At 43.0% G+C, this 24,534-nt stretch overlaps 4 non-coding genes across 4 annotated transcripts; 3 read left to right on the top strand and 1 right to left on the bottom strand.

The window, feature by feature from the left end:
• Window positions 1–1,669: 1,669 nt before the first annotated feature.
• Window positions 1,670–1,743, top strand: trnat-agu (transfer RNA threonine (anticodon AGU)). Its single transcript has one exon. It is a non-coding gene; the product is annotated as a tRNA-Thr (tRNA).
• Window positions 1,744–13,611: 11,868 nt separating this feature from the next.
• Window positions 13,612–13,775, bottom strand: LOC132899157 (U1 spliceosomal RNA). The gene has a single exon (XR_009656652.1). It is a non-coding gene; the product is annotated as a U1 spliceosomal RNA (small nuclear RNA).
• Window positions 13,776–15,705: 1,930 nt separating this feature from the next.
• On the top strand, window positions 15,706–15,820 carry LOC132896290 (U5 spliceosomal RNA). Its single transcript, XR_009655990.1, has one exon. It is a non-coding gene; the product is annotated as a U5 spliceosomal RNA (small nuclear RNA).
• Window positions 15,821–16,008: 188 nt separating this feature from the next.
• Window positions 16,009–16,196, top strand: LOC132898616 (U2 spliceosomal RNA). Its single transcript, XR_009656563.1, has one exon. It is a non-coding gene; the product is annotated as a U2 spliceosomal RNA (small nuclear RNA).
• The last annotated feature ends 8,338 nt before the right edge of the window (window positions 16,197–24,534 follow it).

Below are 24,534 nucleotides of genomic sequence, written 5' to 3'. Positions count from 1 at the left end.
AGCCCTTAAGAGGTGTGATGCATTTTGTGTATGAAGTTTGCTGGATCGAGTGAAGGTTGCATAGAGAGAGAGAAAGAAACTGGGTGTTTTATTTGTGTTTCTTATTTCCTCCTTCAATCCTCATTGGGGCCTTTGACAGACCTGAAGGGAGAAAGATCACGTCTCAGGTTCTGATTTAAAAATATTGGGACCTGACAGAAGTGGTGCCTGTGAGTTCTTGCTGCTGAGGAAGGAGAAGTTTCTTCAAAACACGTTACACTTGTCTCTATCATCGAACCTTTGACACCAACAAAAATACTTCAATTAAAGCTCTAAAGGATTCTTATAATGCTGTAAATATTTGTAAGTTCCTGGTTACATAGCACTAGGAAACTCGGGACAAGAACTCCATGAGATGTACATGGAAAAAGCATGAGGTTGAGAAAATTACAAGTTAAAAAAGACAAGAAGACAGAATCATCTATATCCCCCACCTTATATACCAACTATATACCAAGTTTCAAGATATTGTCACATTTTTCAAATTCTGCTGCAGGAAACCAACCCTACCTCTTTATACTGACCTCAGCAGCCCATGGCATAAGCCCACCAGACCTTTGGTCCAGGTGAGCTAAAAATTAAAATTTCTCACATTTCTTAGTATCAAAAGGCACATATACATTACTTAATCAACACATAAAGAAAAGAAAGAAAGCACAACTTTATTCATCACACACTTGTGAAATTTCCTCTCTGCATTTAACCCATCTGAAGCAATGAACCCACACACACACGTGAGCAATGAGCACACATGGTACCTAGAGCAGTGGGCAGCCATGCTAACAGCGCCCGGGGAGCAGTTGGGAGTTAGGTGCCTCACTCAAGGCCATCCCATATTAACTTAATCACATGTCTTTGAACTGTGGGGGAAACCAGAGCACGCCGACATGGGGAGAGCATGCAAACGCCATACAGAAAGGCCCCCGCTGGCTGTGAACCCAGAACCTTCTTGCTGTGAGGCAACCATGCTAACCACTTACACCACCCAAAATTATGCCTACTCAGGTACCTTTTCTTTTTGCCATGACCCAGATTTGAACCAGGGTTGCTGCAGCCACAACACAGAGTACTAACCACTATACGAGCATGGCGAAATACTCAGAGATGGGCATATGCTAACTTTCAAGACCATACCACTCATAGTTTTCAAGTTCTGCTTTGAAAACAAAACCTCAGACTAACCTGAGAGACTATGTCTGAAATTGTTTCCATGGAAACATGAAAAATTTAAATTTCTCAAATTTCTTAGTATGAAAAGGCACATCTACATCACCTTGTTAATATGTATACCAAGTTTCAAATCCGTATCACGAATAGTTTTGGATATATGCTCCGGAAACAAACATTGCTCTTAGAAACTAAGTCAAAATCTTTTATGTAAAAAATTTGAAAAATACTTGAGAAAGTAGCCAGAATCTACAGTCCACAGCCCACTCTACGATTGACACACTGCATTATTTAAAATGTGTGCCCTTTTTTTGTGAGGCAAATAGTAAACAGAAGCTAACTGCAGCCAGGAACTAAAGTTGTGAGTGATGTTCCGACAGTTTCTGTGGGTTGTTTTGAGGATCAGCACAGGGGCTTCAAGGTTCTGCTGTGGCCCCAAGCTTCAGCAGCTGTGAAACAGGTAAGGCTCCATAGCTCAGTGGTGAGAGCACTGGTCTAGTAAACCAGGGGTTGTGAGTTCAATTCTCACTGGGCCTGGAAGGAATGTTTTGAAAGTGGAAAGATGATCCAGATAAAAGAGGGGATATTGAGAACACTGACACCAGAAGGTGAGCAAGTGCTGCTCATGATTTCTTGTCACCTGAAGACCACTTTCTGCTGGTGAGAATGGCCTCATATGGACTGTTTGAAGATCACTGAGGATCTGAAGGTGTCTTTGGTGTGCAATTTCTGCAAAGCACTTTGCCCTCAAGTCTCCATCAACACCCATCGTCAGGTGGTATTTGTTTATATTTGGAGGCTACTTTGCAAAATTTCCCAAGTCTTGTTTTTGGTGGTAATATACAAGTTCAGATATAAATTCATAAATCTGAATGTCTACTCTTAAATAAGTGGAATATTGGCTTAAAAATCAAAATGTATTTATCTACATTATTATTTATCATAACTTTTTCTTTTAGTCATCTTTACCAGGGGTGCCAATAACTATGGAGAGCACTGTACAAATCTTTTCCCATTCTATGACATGTCTGAGTTTCTATAAATTGAAGATTTTCATACCAGATCCTTTGTATAAGAGCCATCCTCCTTTGATTAGCTTCAGTTTCGGGAAGGCTCTTTCAAATAAATTGGAAACCTAAAAAGTTTACATAATGGGTTTAAGTGGGTTCTTTGATCTGTGTGTCAGACAAGGACTGTCAGATGTCAGAAATCTGAATTGTACCTCTGAGTGTGTCATGTCTACATCCATTGACAGAGTTTTTTTGCTGAGACCTGCCTGCATATGCTGTAGATCTTGTGCTGCTGAGGGGGTCATATCAGAGTTTTTGCTCAAAAGAAAAACTGAGAAAGTGAAAGGCTTCCAGACTTTGGCCACCTTTGGCGACTTGAAACCTATGGCAGCTCGGTTAGGCCTCTGTTTATAATATCCTGGGAAAGACCTGCAACATATAATCAAAAAATGTCAGTTCAATGTCAGAATAAATGAATAATATTGTTTTTTTATTACCTCTGCCAATAATAATAACAATTCATTACATTTATATAGCTATTTACAAGGCACCAAAAGCACTTTACAGTGGAAGGGGACCTGACTAACTAACACCAATGCCTAGCACCCGTCTGAGTGATGCACCGCAAATATTATTCCAGTATTTTGCTCACCACACACCAGCTTGGGGTGGAGAATGGTGAATGAGCCAATGGCAGCAGCCATTTTTCCAAGAAGTCGCAGGGTAAGCACAGGTGTTATTAATGACAGCCAATAAGATTCCAATTCAGTGTAGCAGAATCAGATCCTTATTGGATGTCATAAATAACACCTGTGCTTACCCTGTGACTTCTTGAAAAATGTCTGCTGTGAAATAGGCCTATTTCAGTCACGTTTTCAAATGTCACACCTCCTCATCTCATGATCCATGCTTGGCCCTGGTCCCTGGCCTGACCTCTGACATTGACTATCTGTGGGTTGTTTTCCCAGATTTTTCTGCAAAATTGAGAGAATATTCTGCACCGCTGCTGTGGCAGCCTTGTCAGCAGGGGTAGACTCCTGCAAGAGTGTGAAATTAGCCATGCTGGTATTACAGCTGTGACAAGTTTTTTATAGTATTTAATTACAAAGTGACTTGTTTGCAAAACATTGTAAAACATTACAGTAAGGCCTGCAGTTTCACTGGGACATCAATACATTTCCTTCCATTTTGATTTAATTAACGGAGTCATTAGCAGTCCATGTCCTGCCTTAACGTTACCTCGGATTGCATCCTGAGGGGTACTGGCTTGTGAGGTCCTCTCTGAAAAATATAGCATATCACGTTAGAATAACTATCGATAGATGATTGAAATGTCTCTAGCAGAACTTGAACTATGGGTGCCATGTATATGTATGTTCATTAACTTCTAGGGCAAACTATCTTTTAAAAGAAAACGGAACATGTACAAGTTAAGGAGAAGTGTGCTGCGTTCACGTTCATGCACAAGTACTTGGGCTACTAGCATAGCCTAGCAATGAGATACCCGCTAATGAAATGCTAACGAAAAAAAAAAGTCCATGCTCACTGACAAACACTGCAATCTATCATATTGACAAACAACTCTCTCACTCTTACACACAAATACACACTCACAAACAAAACCATCCACAGCTCTGCCAGTTAGACCACCAAAATAAGATTTATGTCAAAGACCCTCTGCTTCAACCCTCTCTCGGTCAACGTGTTTAACGTTAGCAAGACAGCTATTATATTGGGTAGTGGAGCTAAGTCTAACATTTGACTTGCCATGAAACACCTGCAAAATGTGTACTACTGCAACACATACAACACATTTGTCCCATACTTACACTTTGTTGAATTAATTCAATATCATAGTAGCCACTGAAGTCCACGCGATCCTTGTTTACCATCAATGGATTGGTCACTCGTCAAACAGTCCCCCAGAATCCGAGTAGGAAATGGCCGCAACAGCTTCCGGGGGAATCGCTGAGTGTAGCTGTCAGTCAAACACAAGTTACCCAATGGGAATGCATTCCTGGACAGCCCACCCACACATGAAGTTTGTGCCAAAACTGCAAGCAAAAAGTCAGGGAGCGCAAACGAGAAAGCTGGAATCGCAACCAAAATAAATTACGTCAAACAAAACTGAGAAAGACGTGGAACAAAAATAAAAGTTTTCTGAAGAGTAATAGACTGATATTTTGCACGATTACACGAATAATTTGTTTGCCAGTCAATTTACTTTTTTTTTTTTACTTTTTTTTTAATTTTGATTTATCGTTTTTGTTGATATTTCAAAAGTATTGTATGAACATTTTGGCACAAAATCGATTCCATACGAGCCAAAGATGCATGTGCCACTGGAGGTACAGTCCCTCAGGCCCTCAGCCTGCACCTCTGGTTCTCGGGCCCTAATAGTAGTCCTTACGGTTGCAATGTGAATTCAATCGGGACCTTGCACCGCAACAATGAACTGCTATAATTCCTAAATGGTTAAAAGAATATTTTTGTTAAATGCCTTGAATTAAAGCCAAACAAAACCCGAAAAGTAAACTCCTTTATACTGACAGATAATATCCATATAAGACATGTTTGAGTGCTCACTTGTTCATATTTGTACCTGTATGCTGTGTACAGATTTTATTTTAAAAGGAAAACAGTGTTCCTGTGCACCGCCACCTTCCTCTCTCCAAGGTTCAAATGTCACATTCTGAGGACAAATCGTGACGTCACCGACTCCAAACCACTGAGCTCTCCGTAAAAATCTGGAGTGTTCATAGCCTGTTGAGGTATTTCACCTGACGTCACAGGGTCACGTGACGCCCCGGTGTCCGCCATTTTGAACGTCAAGCTACATACTAACGCTGCAGACAGAGAGGGAGAACCGGCTTGAAAAAAAACATGTTACAGACACCTAGAATAGATTAATTTGTCAGTAAGCACTCTATAAATAACCATGGTGTTTGCTTGTTGTGTTGTGGGCTGCCACAACAGACAGGGACAGTGTGCAGGACGCTCCTTTTACCGGTTTCTAGTGATGGGAATTTCAGCTCTTTTTCGGGAGCCGGCTCTTTTGGCTCTTCTTACTATAAGGAGCCGACTCTTTCGGCTCCCAAACGGCTCCTGAGATTTTATTTTTGATTTAATTGCTGCAATTAACTAGTTAATTAATTACATTATTATTTATATTTTATCAATAGGATGTTTTCCATTTTATTTTTTAGTTTTTGTAGCCATTGTAAAGCTTTGTAAAGTATAGCAGTGTAACAATGTTCTAGCTATAGAAATAAAACTTACTTGCCAATTAATAAATTATTTTCTCACAAACATAATGCAAAACTGTGTTATATTACCAATATAAAATACACAGCTGATTTTCCCCTCCTCAGGTGCCTCACAGACTCCTCTCCCCTGCGCTCCACAGCTTTAAGCATTACACCAATTTTCGTATTTTCGCAGCTGTGAATGACATCAACCCCCCCAACCAAAAAAAGTAGGCGTACACCATGCTACTTTTTTTCCTTTGAATGGTAATAGACAACACAAAGACGCAATCGGACAACAACTTTTTTTGTGAAAGTCTCTCTCTCTGAGGCACCGAAGGACAAAAAACTAATTCGGCTCCCACCGAAGAGCCGGCTCCCGTTGTTCACTTCAAAGAGCCGGCTCTTTGAACCGGATCGTTCGCGACCGACACATCACTACCGGTTTCCTACTGACCCAGACAAGAGGGCCAAATGGATTGCAGCTGTGAAGAGACAGGATTGGGAGCCAACAGAGTACTCCAGACTTTGCAGTGATCATTTCATTTCAGGTTAGTTTATCAGTTAACACAATTTTGATAAAATATATAGCAAAAAGTAAATGGGTCAGTGTTTGTTAACCCATCTGAGCAGTGAAACAAGGCAGTGTTAATTTGTCTAGGGTTGCATGTAGCAGACATCAGACATAAAACGCAATAACAAAGGCTAGAAAGAAACGGGACACAGAAATAAATAAACAGGGCTCCATACCAAGGCTGGGTACAGTGTTTGTGATAAAAGACAGATCCAATTTAACACGAATCACAGCTTACTTTCTTGTTAAAATGTGCAAAGGTCTCCACCATCTCATACCGCCTTGCACTGAAGGACTTAAGCGTGCCGTCCAAAATGGCTGCGTCACGTGACTTGGTAACGTGGGTGAAATACCTCAATTCCCTGCTGTTGAGATGAGTGAAGCCATCTGACTGCCATCTTACCACTCACATCGATAGTGTGTGATCATTTGGCTTCTGTGTTAAACTGTCATGTCTGATCAAATTTGCCCCAAGTAAAGTATCTCCTGACTTTTTTCCTTTCATTACCTCTTCTTATTTTCTCAACTTTACCCACATTCCTTACATATCTTTATAGCACTCCCCTTCACTGTTTTTGTTCGGTTTTTTTTTTTCCTTTTCCAGTTCAGTCTCTGATCATTATTTTGAGCGGCTCTTTTACTACTATAATTATTTTTACAGATATTATTTCAGTTTTTCTTTGTATAGGAAATCATATATTGGACGCCATCCGGGAAATAAGCCATTGACCGGGAAATATGACCAACCCTGATTTAAGAGTACTTATCAATATACTTGGACTCAATTTAAACTAAAATCATGTTAAAAAAGACAATCATGCCCATTTTGTCAGTTTGTGCAAGTAGGTGTGACGTGTGTAGATGATCGACATTGTCATTTGTGCTTAGCCTGAGGTAAATGACAATAACTGCTGACCAAACTAGAACAACAACATCTCTTTTTATTTGCATCCCTCACTGCCATTTCTGCCTAAGGCTATGGTCCTTCTTTCATTTAGTCTAATGAGGCTAATTTACTCAGTTCATTCTTCTTTTTGAGTTTGACCTGTTGAGCTTGAGTTCTCACATTCAGTATCAAACATGTCTAGACTTTGGCTTTGATCTAGTCTGGGACATTTCCATCAAAAATCTGACACAGTCACAGTGTTCATCCCAGATATCACTGTCAGATTTTCAACAAAACCAGACAAAATGATAAGACAGATTTTCTGTTATTTTGCTCTTGCAAACCATCTGTAGGTGGGTTCACGCAAATGGCACTGCGCACACACATAAAAATGATCACACACTATCAATACTCACAGGTGAAATGTCCGTCCACAACCTTTGACTTGACAGTTTTACAGTTCACTGCTGCACATGCAGGCATTTTTCTTGTAATTTTTCTCACCAACTACATCAATAACTTGACCAGTTTTGTTTAGCTTCCAGTAGCCTAAATGACCATTCTGCTCAACGATGTGAGTGGTAAGATGGCGGTCAGATGGTGTCACTCTGATGAGCCTCTGAGCTTTCCAGATTTTTACGTAGAGATCAGTGCTCCAAACATGATTTACCGAGGCTAGTGGAGCTCTTGGACACATTGCTTCTAAATTGTTGTTAACAACCCTAAAGATGCCAAGTGTCAAGCATTTGTGTGTAAAATAAACTGGATCATTGATAATTTTATGTGACATGCTTTTGTTTTTATTCATGGAGAAAAGAGATATTTTTAGACGGCAACAATCACACTGCTATGACAACAGGATTGTTTACTAGTATCTGTGCCAGTACTGAACATGCGTTATCTAGCCAAGTAGATTTAAGAAGAAGAAGCCTTTATTTGTTTCACATACACTCAAGCACCGATTGAATCACACAGTGAAATTTCTCCTCTGCATTTAACCCATCTGAAGCAGTGAACACACACAAGTGAGCAATGAGCACACACACATATCCACAGCAGTGGTCAGCTATTCTACAGCGCCCAGGGAGCAGTTGGGGGTAAGGTGCCTTGCTGAGGGGCACCTCAGCCCAACCTCAGGCCATGGCTCCTATATACCTAACCATGTCTTTGAACTGTGGGGGAAACTAGAGCACCTGGAAGAAACCCACACAGACACAGGGAGATCATGCAAACTCCACATAGAAAGGCCCCTGTCAGCCACTGGGCTCAAACCCAGGACGTTCTTGCTGTGAAGAGACAGTGATAACCACTACACCACTGTGCCGCCCTAAACATTGAAATGTCAAAAAAAAAAAATTAGGAACCTGTAACATCACTTTGTTAACATGCATACCAAGTTTCAAATCTGGATCATGAATAGTTTTGGATATATGCTCCGGAAACGAACATTGCTCTGAGAAACTAAGTCAAAATATATTTTTGATGTAAAAATTTGAAAAATATTTTTTTTAAAAATCCAAAATAGCAAAAGGCACCAGTTCACATGTTGCTTGATATGTATACAAAGTTTCATGAAGATATCTTCAGTCGTTTTAATTATGGCCCAGAAACGAAAATGTGACCGGACGGACAGCCGGCCAGACAGAACCCATTTCTATATCCCCCGCCAAAATTCATTTGGGCAGGTGATCAAAAAAGAACCAAAAATACTGGTTGAATTTTTTTTTTGGTTGCAGTTCTCATCACCTGAAAACCACTGGCTGCTGCTGAGGATGGCCCCACATGAAGAGCCTGGAGATCAGTGAGGTCACTCATGGTGCTTATGGTTTGTCTCTTGAGGTCTTGGCCTGTCCAGTGTTTTTGTTAGCTCAGATGAGAAAGTAGCCAGAATGCACAGCCCACTCTACAATTGACACACTGCATTATTTAAAATGCGTGTCCATTTTTTGCGAGGCAAATAGTAAGCAGAAGCTAACTGCAGCTAGGGACTAAAGTTGTGAGTGACATTACAGCAGTTCCTGGGGGCTGTTTTGGGGATCAGCGCAGGGGCTTCAAGGTTCTGCTGTGGCCCCAATCTTCAGTGACTGTGATAGACTTAAGGCTCAATGGTGAGAGCGCTGGTTTAGTAAACCAGAGGTTGTGAGTTCAATTCTCACTAGAGCCTGTAAAGAGTTAGTGAAACTGTCTCTGAATCTTACTTTTGTTGGCTAGGACTCTACCAGTTTTAGTATCGAGTGTAAACAAACCACAGCTAATGGATTCTCAATCCTTCCCGCCCTTCTCTTTCAGTAAACGATAACTTTAAAAAAAATATATATATTAAAACAGAGCAAATGCAGTGAGAAGGTACATTCCAACATCCATGTAGGTAAACCTAGGCCAAAAATGGACATTGTCACTCCAATAATTTCGAGCAATTTTGCACACATCATAACCATAAATAAGCTAACTTCTGTCTGTATCTATCCTTTGCTTCTCTCTGACTTAGATTATCCAAGCAATCTGGTAGTACAGCTTTTCTAGCGGTAGCTTTCTTTGAACTGCAGACATCTGACATCTTCAATATTGCTTGCCTTCAGTATGTAAACAAAGTTCACTTGTCCCCCAGGATAATGGCAGTAACGGTTGCTAATGTAAGTGTAACATCAGTGCAAGGGGTCTGTTGCAAATTTTGACAATGTGGCACAAAGTTATGGAAGGGAACTTCTTTATAATCTCACTATCTGGTGTGACCCAGATGAGGATGGGTTCTCTTTTGAGTCTGCTTGCTCAGCTATTGGCTCCAAATCATCCTCAAACAAAGAAAACAAAGATTGAGGACGAATTTGAAGAGCTTTTGTGTCTTTTTCAAAAGAATCGGTATCAAGAATTCACGCCACTGTGGAGAATATTATAGAGTCTGTGTGGAAACAAAAGAAGGTCCTGGTGCAAATAACGTCAAGCGTGCAGCGCCGCCAAGCTGTAAATCGCTGCAATCTAATAATGGCGGGCAAGCTTTTAGTGATTTTTGGAACAGGATTCAGATGCAGAAAAGCATTTTTTGAAACAGTTTTTTATTTATTCGCCAACTTTACAGTGTAATTGAGCACAGCACACACAGAAAACTGGGGGTTTTCTGACGTAACTTTCATTAGACTAGCACTTTAAGAAAGATGCAGCCGAGTGAAATCTGCCTACCTGTCAGTCGCTGCGATCTAATAATGGCAGACAAGCTTTTAGTAATTTTTGGAACAGAATTCAGACGCAAAGAAGCATTTTTTATTTATCTGCCAACTTTACAGTGTATTTGGCACATCACACACAGAAAACCAGGTATTTTCTGATGTACCTTTCATGAAACAAGCACTTTCAGAACGATGCAGCCAAGAGAAATCCATGTCGCCAGCAGTTCAGGTCGACCATTTAAGGCATCCATTAAATTAGCTAACTCAATTTTCTGATATTTACCTAAAAGCTAAAAACACAGAAAACAGCTACAACTTAGTAAATGAAGATAAAATATGACAGAACTACAGACAAAAAAATCTGAACTTTAGCAAATGGATGCGTGAATTTTTCGACTAGCATCCTGTCTGTCAGTGTTAGCTAACGCTACTTATGTCATCTGCTGCACTAGTATATTTTGCCTGAGAAAGTTTCTCAACTAAAGACAAAATAAAGAAAAGAACCATGACTTACCTCTGTCTACTTTGCTAAGGCATCATGTTTAGCAGATAGTTACAACTTTGTACAACACAAATCCTCATAAAATATAAATTATTTTATAGTAAATGTATAGGCAGCACGGTGGTGTAGTGGTTAGCGCTGTCGCCTCACAGCAAGAAGGTCCGGGTTTGAGCCCCGTGGCCGGCGAGGGCCTTTCTGTGCGGAGTTTGCATATTCTGTCCGCGTGGGTTTCCTCCGGGTGCTCTGGTTTCCCCCACAGTCCAAAGACATGCAGGTTAGGTTAACTGGTGACTCTAAATTGACTGTAGGTGTGAATGGTTGTCTGTGTCTATGTGTCAGCCCTGTGATGACCTGGTGACTTGTCCAGGGTGTACCCTGCCTTTCACCCGTAGTCAGCTGGGATAGGCTCCAGCTTGCCTGCGACCCTGTAGAACAGGATAAAGTGGCTAGAGATAATGAGATGAGATTTTTTTTTTAATTGATGGGTGTAATTCACTTTAGCTTATTTTTTTGTTGTCTAAATCATTATTGACGAACTCTCATATTGATGGTGTTTTTAGAATAGATGAAAATGAATAAAAGTATTATATTATAATAAACACTGAAGCAGAGGGAGCTCAGCTCCTGCTGGCTGTACTGCGGAGGCAAGGAGGCGGAGCTGAGCTCCGGAGGGCTCCGCCCAATTTAATCTCTGGGTTTGGAACCTGAAAAGTCGGTCCCCTTCCGGATAGAAGTTTTGTTTTTTGTTTTTTTCCTGGTGCGAACCGTGACGACATCAGAGGGCGTGTTTTTAGTTTAGGAGTTTCTACATCTTCTTATGATTACTAGTTGGTCTGTGCTTGTATTTTGGAAGAAAGCAAATATCTGCTATGTCTGCAAGTCTTATGAAGACAAGGAGGCTCAGGCACCAAAGCGCAGCGTGTGGAGAAAATGTACCTGGCTCCGCATGTTGCTGGTGTTTTCGTTCTGCTCGCACGGCTTTCTGACCACCAGGAAAGAAATAACAGAACAAAGCTTGCGGGAAAACAATGCGATCCACCATCTCCGGACTACTGTTTACTTCTGCTGTGCACTGTGCAATGCCTTCTGTCGATGACGCATTCTTGATGACAAATTTCTATTGAAAACTCATGGAGACCAAGGGCATCACTAGGCCTTTTTTTACTGGGGCATGTGCCCCAGTAAAAATCAGCTGTGCCCCAGTAAGAAAATGTTGAAAGATTTTTGTAACAAACTAGTTTCTTTGGGGTGGCACGGTGGTGTAGTGGTTAGCACTGTCGCCTCACAGCAAGAAGGTCCTGGGTTCGAGCCCCGGGGCCGGCGAGGGCCTTTCTGTGTGGAGTTTGCATGTTCTCCCTGTGTCCGCGTGGGTTTCCTCCGGGTGCTCTGGTTTCCCCCACAGTCCAAAGACATGCAGGTTAGGTTAACTGGTGACTCTAAATTGACCGTGAGTGTGAATGGTTGTCTGTGTCTATGTGTCAGCCCTGTGATGACCTGGCGACTTGTCCAGGGTGTACCCCGCCTTTCGCCTGTAGTCAGCTGGGATAGGCTCCAGCTTGCCTGCGACCCTGTAGAAGGATAAAGCGGCTAGAGATAATGAGATGAGACTAGTTTCTTTGGCAGATCATTTATCTACTGTAAGTTGTAGGACAGAGTGTGTTTCAAACTTCTATCGCCTCTTCTTTCTAACTAATTTTCTGATTGGTCTGGGAGATTCTCACTGTAAACATAGCGTGCGTGCGGCGTGCCATGAGTCCATTTAGCCTACTGGAGAGATGAGTCTACTCTTTGGATGAGTCAGAGAACGGGCTCTGGATGAGTTAAGGTAGCGCGAAGTTTTTGCAACAAAACTAAGCAAACCATATTCTAACAAACCCATTAAACTACATCGAATTAAACGATATTAAATTACTTTTCCAGATGGATATCAGACAATTCTTCTCACGAAGCAGAGACAGGGGCAGGGAAACAGTGACAGATGAGGAGGAGGGTGAGAGAGGTAAGATTAAGGTTGTAGGCTATGTGCTAGTCAGTCATAACTAACCAGCTAAGTTCGTGAATCGTGAGAGTTGAGGTGACACGTTTAGCATCAGCATGCGTTAAAAGCCCAAATGCCAACAAGAATTTTTTTGGGGACTGGGATGTGTTTTCCGTCTAGTTGGCCTATTCCTTGCATAACTTAATCCACGAGAGCATAAGAATTATCCACTTTGCATAGGTTGTCCAGGAACGTTAAGGTGCATTGTGCGGGGGGCGGGCAGTGCCCCAGTAAAGCTTAATTCCTCGTGATGCCCCTGATCGAGACCCTTGCTCGTGCCAAGGTTCCCAGAAGCCTGACCTAAACCCGTTCAAGAACACGTTCCCTGGTGGTCGGAAAGCCGTGCGAGCAGAGCGAAAATAACAGCAACATGCAGAGCCAGCTACATTTTCTCCACATGTTGCACTTTGGTCCCTGAGCCCACTTGTCTTCATAAGACTTCAAACACATCGTACAACTTGCACTCCAGCGCACAACGTCAGGGGAGGGCAAAGAAGGAAGGAAGGAAGGAAGGAAGGAAGGAAGGAAATAGATAGATAGATAGATAGAAAAGCCACCAGCTCTATTTTTGACTCTGTCAGGGTTATGGGAAAGAGGAGAGAGCAGGAACGCATTCCCCCACTTTCAGAAATTATGCAGTCGATATTCACGCATTTGAGGAATTCGCAAAGGTCTGCACGACCCCGGTGAAATTCTCTCCGTCAACGGCGCATCCTCAACAACCATTTTCTGCTCAAAACTCATGGAAACCCTAGCTGGGTGCTAAGGATAAAAGAAGCCTGAACAAAACCTGTTTTCTCGCGCTCAGAAACACAGCAATACACAGAACCAGAGAGATTTTTTCTATGTTACCCTTAAGAGCATAACCCTTTTAATTCCTCAAAGATTTAAAGCAGCTAGTAGCTCTTGATATAAAACATCTGAACACAAAGAAAAACTTCAGAAAAACAAACAGCTCTATCTTTGACTCCCACAGAATTAGGCAAAAGGGGAGAGCGCGAACGCAGTCCCCCACTACCAAAAATCATGCAGTTGAGATTCCTGTATTTGAGGAATTCACAAAGGTCAGCACAACCTAAGTGCAATGGCTGGGCCTCACTTTGGGCAATCCACCTTCTTGATCATGGTGTTACCCCTGCCAGGTAAGTATGAGCTTCTTTACCTGGCTGAGATGTAACCCTGCAAGGGTGTAGGCCGCTCCGTGAGGGCAGGCAAAGCATCCGAGCAGGGTTTTGCATAATTTTTGGCCCCTCCTCTTCCAAGTCAGCACAAGACACTGGTGGTGATTTAATTGCGCTCCCTCTACTGGTCAGACAAGATATGGACCCGACAAGACTTTGCACCGACCGACATGTAGCCCTTTTCCACCAACAGGGAACGGGTTCCGTTCTGGTTCGCGCACCAAAGTTTGATCCGTTCAGAGCATTTTGGTCAAAAATCCATTGGGTCAGACAGTGGTTAAATTGGCTTTTGTAAGGAGGGGGAGCTCTTTTTCACTCACAGTGTTCAATATCTCTCAAAACATTTTTATTTATCGCACCATCAGTTTAATACATATTTTATCAGCTTATGGCCTAGTTATTTATATCTCACATCAATGCACATATTGGTAACTTATTAAGCCTATGTTTCACCATCAATCTACACTGTAATTTGTAAAACCTATTCACAATATACACCACCAATTCACATATTAGCAATAGTTCTTTACATCTCACACCATAAATCTACATCAATCAAATCAATTGTTTGCTAAACTTACTTACATGTCACAACATCAAACCACATATCAGCAATAGCCAGTCATTCCAATTTAATTTACAACTTTCCAAATAAGACTTAGATCAAGTTTCTCCTGCCTTTCCTGTCTCTGTCTACATGCTCCTGGGGAGACTCCCAGAGCGTCCGGGAGACTAGGGATGTCTGAATCATTTAATTTTGTTATTTAGTCTAGTCTTAGTACCCCACAGCAACCTCATAACTTTGACCGACCAAAGCAACATTGGATTGGGGGTCGAGCGTGTGAGCCAATGGAAAAATCCAGGCTGCCAGTTCTCACTATCACGAGGGAGGTTTGCTAACGCTCCATGCGCGAAGATATGTTAGTGGGCATCCATTAAATTAGCTAACTCAATTTTCTGATATTTACCTAAAAGCTAAAAACACAGAAAACTTTTTTTTGTCTGACTTTTACTCAACTTAGAAATAGAATATTAGAAGAACATCATCAGAGGGTCTACCATTGGCAATTCATAATAGTCATAATCGACATTGACTTTAGGCATATTAAAGTATGGTCTATAGTTACTGGATTTATCTAGATCTGTTACTATTAATAAGATTTAATTGACACAAAATGTGGTCATTCATATATATACACAAACATTTTATATATGCATACACTCAAGGGCACTTCAGCCCAACACCACCCCACGTTAACCTAGCTACATGTCTTTGAACTGTGGGGTTAACCAGAGCTGACACAGGGAGAACACGCAAACTCACCACAGAAAGGCCCCCACCAGCCGCTGGGCTTAAACCCAGAACCTTCTTGCAGTGCGAACCACTCCATCCCCCTGCTGCGCAAGTTAATAAATTTTAAAGGCTCCCCGTCGGGGAATCGAACCACGGTCTTCCGCGTGACAGGCGGAGATACTGTCCACTATACTAACGAGGATGACTCAATAGCTCTCATTTATCAATAAAAAATGTGGTATGGAAAGCACTTACTGCTGGGGTCAACAGCGTTCCTGTCAATAATCAAACTCCAGCTGATGTTTTCATATTTAATTTATATGCCTACATCCGTGATATTGGACAGATCACACAGCACTCAACTGTTCCTTTTCAAAATTCAACACCCCCCCACCCCGCTTGCTTATCTATCTATCTATCTATCTATCGATCGATCGATCGATCGATCTTTCTTTCAAAAAAGCTCGTTGGTCAGACATTTCTCTGCCTGTGTGCAATGGCTAATAAAGCTGTAAAGGTGTAAGAGATTGGCCCAGGCCACCTTACCCTCTACCAGCTTTCTGCACCTCCAATCCAGTGTCACTAACCTGATCCAGTATTCAGTGTAGATTAGGTTTCTCTTCATTAATGTATAACTCTTTCGCCTTTTACTAAAGATTTTTGTGGAGAAAAATGTTAATGAGCTCAGTATATTTTTGTAGGCTTTGCTCTAGCAGAGCTGAACATTTTTACTCAACAAATGTTAGAACTATTGATCTTTTTGCATGAAAGCATCTCTCACACGCCCCAAAAGGCGATGTCTCGCTTCAAAAGGATCCAGCTGTTGGGGGCGGAGTCTAACTGTGTTTACCTTCCTGGAGTTTAATATGTGGAAGTGGTATATTTAAAGCCATTAGCTGCAGTAAATTATCATTTCTCCACATTTTAATCAGGATCGAGTGTAGTATCTATTCTAATCAATTTGATTTGTTCTCTAAACGGGAGCGTTATATCAAGCAGATTTTTTTTTTTTTAAGTAAGGAGTTGGGATAGGAGTTTGTTCTTTCGGCTCCATATACCAATCTGATATTGTAGCATGTCTTATGGTCTAGGAAATAAGTTTTTTTTTTCTTATTTAACGCGCTTTTTAAATGAAATTGAAAAATAGGGTTTTTTTTTAGAGTAGAGAATAAAAAATAGGAATTTGGTTCTTTTATTTTGTACTCTCATATGGTATTGTAATAGATTTAGGAATGGTTACTTTATGTTAAAAAAGAAAGAATAAGACTTAAAAGACTCGTATGTCAGAATGCTGTTCATAGATTTTAGCTCAGCATTCAACACAATCATTCCTCAGCAGCTCATTCACAAACTGGACCAGCTGGGACTCAACACCTCCCTGTGCAACTGGCTGCTGGGCTTCCTGACGGGGAGACCACATACGGTACATGTTCGCCTTATGTGGTAACCTCGCATGATTTATTGTACACAGCTAATTACATTTTATACATGCATACGCTGTCTTTTGTTGGCAACGGTCGGGCAGAATAGCAGCGTGAATCCCTTAGTCAGGGGCGGTCCTGGGGGCGGGCCAACCGGGCAGCCGCCCGGGGCGGCATCGCGGGGGGGGGGGGCGAAAAAAAAAAACGGTCCCACCCCCCCAAAAAAAAGGTCCCCCCCAAAAAAACCCCGAAAAAAAAAAAAAAAAACAAGACGGGCGTGTGTGTGTGTGTGAACATTTTGGATGGGGAAGCCCAATATACCCTTTTCACTGACGTCACCGGAAACCGGAAGTAAACAAACCCTGCGCCATATTGGAAGACCAACAAACTCGTGATTAGGGGGAAATAACGGCAGCGCGCGGAATTTAAACCCACGAGGCACTTGATTCATCATAAACCTACAATGGTAAACTTTTGTGCTGTGTTAGGGTTCCAACAAAGCTGATGGGAAAGGTGAAAAGAAGTCTTTCTACAGAATACCAGCTGTGATTGAGACACAAGCAAACCAAGGAGCTTTCTGCCAGGAGACAGAGAATAAGTGCATTACTGAGTGTCTCTGAGCAAAGGAGAGCCTGAACGTTGCAGCCTCCCTATTGGCTGTTTATTGGCTGTTTGTAAAAATGTATCAGTTGTTGCCCCTCCCACGGGAATCATCGCGGGCTCGAGAGCCGAGACCTGACGAGTTAGTTCGTTGGTAGCAGAACAAAATGTCTGAACACAAATCGGGTTTTCAGAAAAGGAAAGAAAATAAACGGAGGGTCGAAAATACAAAAAAGGAGGCAGAAAATGCAAAATGAGTTTTAAGGTTGGACAAATGGTTAGTTTTCTGAGGCAGCCCGCCGTGGCTGCCTGCAGGCTTATTTATTATAGCCCATTTAGTTAAAATAGTTGATATAAAATGTCTATAGTTATAATTATGTGATGGTTGTCCTGATTTAGACTGGTGTTTTTTTTTTGGGGGGGGGGGGGGGGGTTGCGCGATGTTGCACCCGGGTCCAGATTAGGGCAGAACCGGCCCTGGCTACATTTCAGGTGTAGTTTGTTTTATGAATGTATGTACTTGCATAGATGTGTACTTGGTCTTCCAATATGGCGCTTAACAAAATCTCGCGGCGCGGTGACGTCATGCGGTAGCCCTCTATACCAAAGTTGCGCAGGTGACGTCATCAGTGTGTGTGTGTGTGCCTAACTTGTCGTAGCCCCATAATATGCACAATCCCGCCAGCGGAACGTTGTACTAGTCATCAAAAATACTTTATTGCCATAGTACTACCAGCAAGGGGTTTCGCCCGGGGAGTAAATCACTCTAGGATCGCCACTGCCCTTAGTATAAGCTCTAGGTTTTGCCTTTGGTCTGCATGTTAGCGAGTTAGGGACCCATCTGCATGACACGTGACTTCAAGCCGCTAGTTCCCCCCCCGGACATCACTCCGCTCAGAGACGGACTCTGCTCTCGGGTTTGCAGATGGTGCTCCACTGGTCAGTTTTATAGTAGGCCTATATATAGTGAGTGTTGTGTTCGTGCCTTATTACAAGTAATTGTTCTTAAGCTAAATGGTAAATTCCTAGACTAATTTTTGTGCTTACATCAGCTACAGCATGCTAAGCGGAGATTTAGCAATCAGCATTGGGCGGTGTAATGTTATATCTGGTGCATTTCTTTCCTCGGTTTGGCGAAATCCAATTGGAATGTTAATATCTTCGAATGTCCCATGTTGACAAACCAGAGCCATTCTGTGATTACCTAAATCAAACATGTCAATATCACGTTGAGAGCGAATGAAGCCAGTTCATGGCGAAACTTCTTCAGCGTCCTTGACCACGCTTTGGTCGTTTTCGGTCTGAACATACAATTGATTGTTTTGAGTAACTGTACGTGTACACCAGAAACGACCAAAGCGACCAAGTAGCTGAGGTCGTTGAAGAAGTTTCGCCATGAATTCGCTCTGGACGTGATATTGACATGTTTGATTTAGCTAATCACAGAACGGCTCTGGCTTGTCAGCCTGGGACATTCGAAGATATGAACATTCCAATTGGTTTTCGCTGAACCGTGTCATAGTTCATTACATAATATTAACTGACTTTTAACTTCTGAAATTCGCTCTGGTCGCCCATTTCGCTTCGCCCCCGGCGAATTCGTTTTGGTCGCTGAGTTCGCCGGCCCTCCATAGAGAAATAATAACTTCCGTCGCTTTGGTCGTTTCTGGTGTACAGTAATGCGGCTATTCTCCGACTTACAGACATGCTGTATGTGTCAAGTGTTAATTGGATACTTTCCCCAAACAATAATTCTGCCTGGTTAAAAATCCAATAGGGTGACTTTGCACTATTCTCCGCCCAATATATGGCTTGCATGTTTTGAAAAAGATGGTAAATTAGTGTCTAAAATGAGTTGTCGAAAATAAACTGCTTTGCTCACAACAGGAATATGGATGTCATGGAAAAATTAGACAGTGTGGCCATCAACATCTTAAAAGGTAAGAATGATAATGCTTGAATGTAAATTAAGTTAATGTGGTGTAGCTTTACTCATCTGTGTACCTGCTAATTTCATTGAAAATTAATGTTCATTACAATTATAGCTCTGTATGTTAAAACATGAGTTGTGTTTACCCACTTTTTTTGCAATAAAATGCCTAGGTTCTTGATGAGCTGCGACGAATAGTTGCGAAGGACAACATGCACTACGTGAAAGAGCTGAGGGAGCGTTGGGCAGACTTCAGAACCAAACTCACCTTTTATGGCGTCTACAAGAAGGCACTGAAGCCCCCGCTGGGACTTCCTGCTGGTAAGGGTTTGGAATCCTTCTGAAATGGCCAATTTCATGATGATGGCTTGTCACTGTTTATTGTTGAGTAATTGTGAGTAATTCAAATTACTTCCACCCCCCGGTAGATGAGCAAGCCATCTAATCATCTCAGTGCCAGCTATGTTCCCTTCCGGTTACCCTGCACCAAAGAAGATGGCATCTCTATCAGAGGCACTCATTCATGTTCTACCGGTAAGTAAAATTTATTCCATAACCTTCTGCAACTTTCTATTTGTTATTTCTATTTGCAGGTTTGAGTTAATCCAGTATGTGTCTGGAGGAGGTTGGATTTAAGTAATACTGTGTGTTAATGTTCAGCCCACAGAGGACCCAGGCGTATACCTAAGAAGACGGCCACTCGCCACACCGTTTGTCCTAGTGGGAGAGGGAGACTGCTTTTTCTGCGTTGGAAATGCTCCTGTCGCATCATTCCCTAGGAGCGGTCTTGGGGAATCTGTCCTATACATCATGGCGTACTACTACGCTTTTCATATGACGTACCCGAAATGTGTGGCATCTGTTCTTTCGATCCTTCAGACCGAGGTCTTGGGTGATAAGATTCATGAGAAAGACCAAACCACAGCCTTTAAATGTGCCAAAGGTGACTGGTAGGCCTTTCTTAGCTAGTGCATGTGAGTGAGGTGTGTGTGCCTGAGACATTCATTGTGTGAAACAGACCAAAGTTTTATTTTTGTGTTCATTGAAGGCCCTCTTCTAATTCCTTGCTGCCCAATAGCCTGCTATGCCTCTCATGCCAACTTGTGTTTTGCAGCATTTTGTTGATATAATAAAAATAAAAATGCAGATCTGAAGTTCTTGTCCAATCTATTTTTCCCCTACATTCATCACACCTAAACAGGAAATTTATTCTAGCTAAGAAAAACCAACTTGTTTTGAGCCTTTAAATAAGCTAGAATCAAGCACATTTGCCTTGTTTTTAAGCCTATTAAATTCTAATTTTGAGCAATATTTGCTCAGATGAAATTGGTTTCTAAGCAATAATTACTGAAAATCAGAAGAAATGGCTTAGAATAAGAGAGAAAACCTTAACAAGTAAAATAAAAACTAGCTTTTTATGCTTAATTTAAGATTTTTGGTACACTTACTACTTGCATATTTTTTTCTTGTTTTAAGAAATCTTACCAAGTCCCATTATCTTGCTGCACTGGCAGATTATTTTGCTTAAAATAAGTGATTTTCCCCCTAAAACACTATATATTTCTTATTTTTTTAGAGGGCATTTTTTGCAGTGCTGGGCCTCAAATACAGAAGCAATGGCACTTAGGCATGTGTCCCCAGGGTAGGCCTGCAGTGTTGGTGGTATAGTGGCTGGCATAGCTGCCTTCCAAGCAGTTGACTCGGGTTCGATTCCGGGCCGACGCACACCCTTTCACACTTCGTTGCTCTGATGAAAGGCAGATAGTGTGGCGAGGCACTTGGGAGGAAACAGCAGGAACAGATCGGGAGGTGACTGAGGGCTGCTCCTTCTGCTTTCCGCTTGCATTGCATGTAGTCGAATAGCATCAGTTTGCGCAAACCTGGGCGTGTTTGAAGGACACGGGCACCTGCGTGTTTGTCTTTCGTTGGCGACAAGCTACTTTGCCTGTTTTCCACAAACGGAGAACTGCACAGTCACGGCTTTAGAGTTAATAAGCATGTGTCTGAATGTTGGCTGGCAAATACTCGTTGATACATGATGAAGCATTCCAGAGTCAGTGCCACTTTGCAGCATTCTGATGCCGTGTGCAGCCCTGTTGACCTGACCTCACTCCGTAAACGAGCAACCAAGTGGTATTTGAGAACACCACCTCCTTGTGACCAATTGCAATGTCCATGCTTCCACAGTCAACAGAAATGTAGATTTAATGCTCGATTTTGTTTTTAAAGCAGCCGTCACGGAACTTGATGGAAAACCAGAGAGGCAGGGAAACCGTTCAAATGAGGTTTTGTCCCGACGGTCGTCTGCACGTAGGAGAACATGACAACCACTAATCCACAGAAAGCAATCCGGTCACATTAAGGGTCTGTCTTTCTGGCTGTTTCGAGAGTACCTGATTTTAGCAAGGCGATAACTGGACGTTAACGAAAGCAGAGCTCAAAAGGCAAAGCATGGCTCTGCCAGGTTTCTCAGGAGTGTCCATTCGCTTGTCAGGTGAAAGGGGAAACCACTGCACAGCAGAAAACACGCAAAGATTTTTCAGCGTCTCGGTCTGGGATTGTTCCAAAAGGCATGGACGGAGCAGAGATGGCAGCTCGACATTTGTTCGCTGCCAAGTTCAAGAAAACCAGCACCGTTTCTGCCCGGTTTCGAATCGCGGACTGCTCTCGTGTTAAGCGAACGTGGTAACCAATACAATACGGAAACCACGCGTGTGTTAGCTCTTGCCTGGGCCTCAAGAAGAACGTGGGTCACACTTAAACAATTGTCACGAGAATAGGGGCACGGCCTTGCCATCGTAGAGATGAGCTGGTGGTCGACTGTGACGAGGTTCAGCAGCGAAAAGCGCTGCAACAACATCACGGTAAGAAATCAAATGCCTTGTTTGGACGGGCCAAGGAGGTGACTGAGGACTGTTCCTTCCGCTTTCCACGAGCAACGTACCATAAGTAGTTGTTTGCAGGTTTGAATGACATCAGTTTGCTCCTGCGCACGGTCGACCCATGAAGCCGTGAACAACACAGGCTCCTGTGTGTTTTCCTTTCGTTGGCAACAAGCGACAGGTGTATGTTTGTCCACAAACAGAGAACTGGAGAGTCACTGTGTAAGATTTGTTCAGTAAATGTGTCCATACCTTGGCTGGTGAAAAGCAAACACTTGCTTCTGTAGTTGGCACAGTCAGAGCAGAGATCACAGCTCAGCAGTCGCTCAAAAAATGAATAAATAAATAAACCAACCCACCGCTGTTTCTGCCCGGTTTCAAACCAGGGACTTTTCACGGGTGAGACGAATGTGATAACCACTACACTACAGAAACCTCAGCTCTTGGGCCAATCAGCTGTTGCCTGGGCCTCAAATACAGAAGCAATGGCACTTAGGCATCTGTCCCCAGGGTAGGTCTGCAGCATTGGTGGTATAGTGGCTGGCATAGCTGCCTTCCCGGCCAGGCGAGGGGCATAATGGACTGTAAGAAGGGGGGAAGAAAAGAAAAAAGAAAAATAAGAAAATGGGGGAAAGAAGGGGGAAAAGAAGAGAAAAAGAGGAAAAAATAGTGTCAAGTGTCTTGTCCCCTTTCTCCACCCCTGACCCAATGTTGGTGTACAGTTGCACTCCTGGTGGATCCTGGATGCAGGCAAGGTGTTTCTGCTGTATCTCCCACACTCGAGGCATGCTCTTGTGATTGATGAGGTGCAGTCCAGTGCTGTCCACCAGCTGCCACATGGAGTCAAGCAGACTTTTGATGAGTGCACGGGTCTCTTCTACCCCTTGGGTTCTCCTGCGGCAGTGCCTCGCTAGCTCACTTGTGCTGATGGTTGCCAACACCTGAGCATCTGTTGGCTCATAGGCAGGATGTTTCTTCTTCAGCTCTGCCTGCTTGGCCTCCTTCAGATGACAGATATCCTGCTTGTCCCACTCAAAAATTGTGCTTGACAATTTAGAACAGAACGTACCATACAGTGGATGGTGTTCTGTGGTGAGACCGTCAGCGAACCGCCTCATGAAGTGGAACACATCCAAACGCACAGTGGAGGTCCACAGCCGAAACCATCCTTGGCATACACTTCCTCAAACCACTGGGCCAGGGGCAGGGGATGGAAGGCTGGTGGCGGCGCACAAACATCCTGGGGCTGGCTGAGGCAGGATTTCTTGTGTAGCTGACAATCTGTTAAATAATCAGAACATCTCCTTGCCCACTCCTCACCTGCAATAGCTGTCTTCTGGAAAACATTGGAGTAAAAAGACCACCAGCTAGCAGAGGATGGTTTCGATCCATCGGCCTCTGGGCCCAGCACGCTCCCGCTGCGCCACTCTGCTGACCTCATATGCCAGATGGGACTCAAACCCACAGTCCCTGGCTTAGGAGACCAGTGCCTTATCCATTAGGCTACTGGGGCTCTGCCACAACCCGACGAAAAAGGGCAGCCACTCAAAAATAGCTAGGCTCGTTCCTCAGCCGTCTCTCATCTCCGTGACAGAAACTTCTTTTGTGTTTGCTCAGTTTGAAATAATTTGCTGGGTCTGCACCAAAGTCAAACGCTTGCAACGTCCGGCTTTAATATCAGCACGTCCTCATTCCAGTCACAAATTGCTCACAAGGCATTTTACCCTGACTTAAGTAAGTAGACTTTTCTTTGGAAGCATGTACACTGCCAGTCGTAGCCAAGCAATTTTACACTGGAAAGCACAGCTTTGTACTGAATTTACATAGGCCGCATAATGTTGCGGTGGTTAGCAGTGTCAACTCACACCGAGCAGGGTCTGGGCTTGAGCCTAGTGGGTGACCGGCAGCCTTTATGCCTGGAGCATGCATGCTCTCTTCGTGCCTGTGAGGATTGGCACCGGGTGCTCCGGGTTCCTGCCCCAGTTCCTAGACCTAGAGTAGGTCAAGCGAAAACTCTGAATAGCCCAGAGGTGTTAATGTGTCTGGGTTACCCCTGAGATAGCTCATGGGTACAGAAAATGAACGACTGTACGTGTACAATTCAGGGCACTTGATTAATTACGTTTTATGTCTTGTGCTTAAGAAGAACATGTGGAAAAAAGTTAGAAAACCATGAAATCACTCTGATTTTTCCTGATTCACTGACCAGGATCTTTGCTACCCAAAGAGCTCTGATCTGTGAGTCATACACATGGGTAACATACTGTGACAACAATTGGTAGATGCGGTGGGCCTTATTTCACTCCCATAATGCCTATGTGCCTGTCTGCGTGATACAAAGCACTGACCAATGGCAAACTAGTGACAGAGCACTGAAAATCAGGCCTCCTGATGAACAATTTTTGAGGCCAGCCACCAAATTTCTAGTAAGACAGATAGATGACGTTTATTGCCTCTGCTGGGAATTTTGGGAAGAAAAGTGGCTAGAAAGAGCAGCGGACTGTGTCGGCGTCTGGGCTCTGGGCCCAGCGCGCTTCCGGTGCGCCACTCTGCACACCCCACACGGGTCTCGAACCCACAATCGCTGGGTCATGGAAAACG

This window comes from Neoarius graeffei, chromosome 1, assembly GCF_027579695.1.
Source record: "Neoarius graeffei isolate fNeoGra1 chromosome 1, fNeoGra1.pri, whole genome shotgun sequence".
Classification (NCBI taxonomy): Eukaryota; Metazoa; Chordata; class Actinopteri; order Siluriformes; family Ariidae; genus Neoarius; species Neoarius graeffei.
Note: the sequence above shows the minus strand (reverse complement) of the source record. Positions and strands in the feature narration are given on the sequence as shown.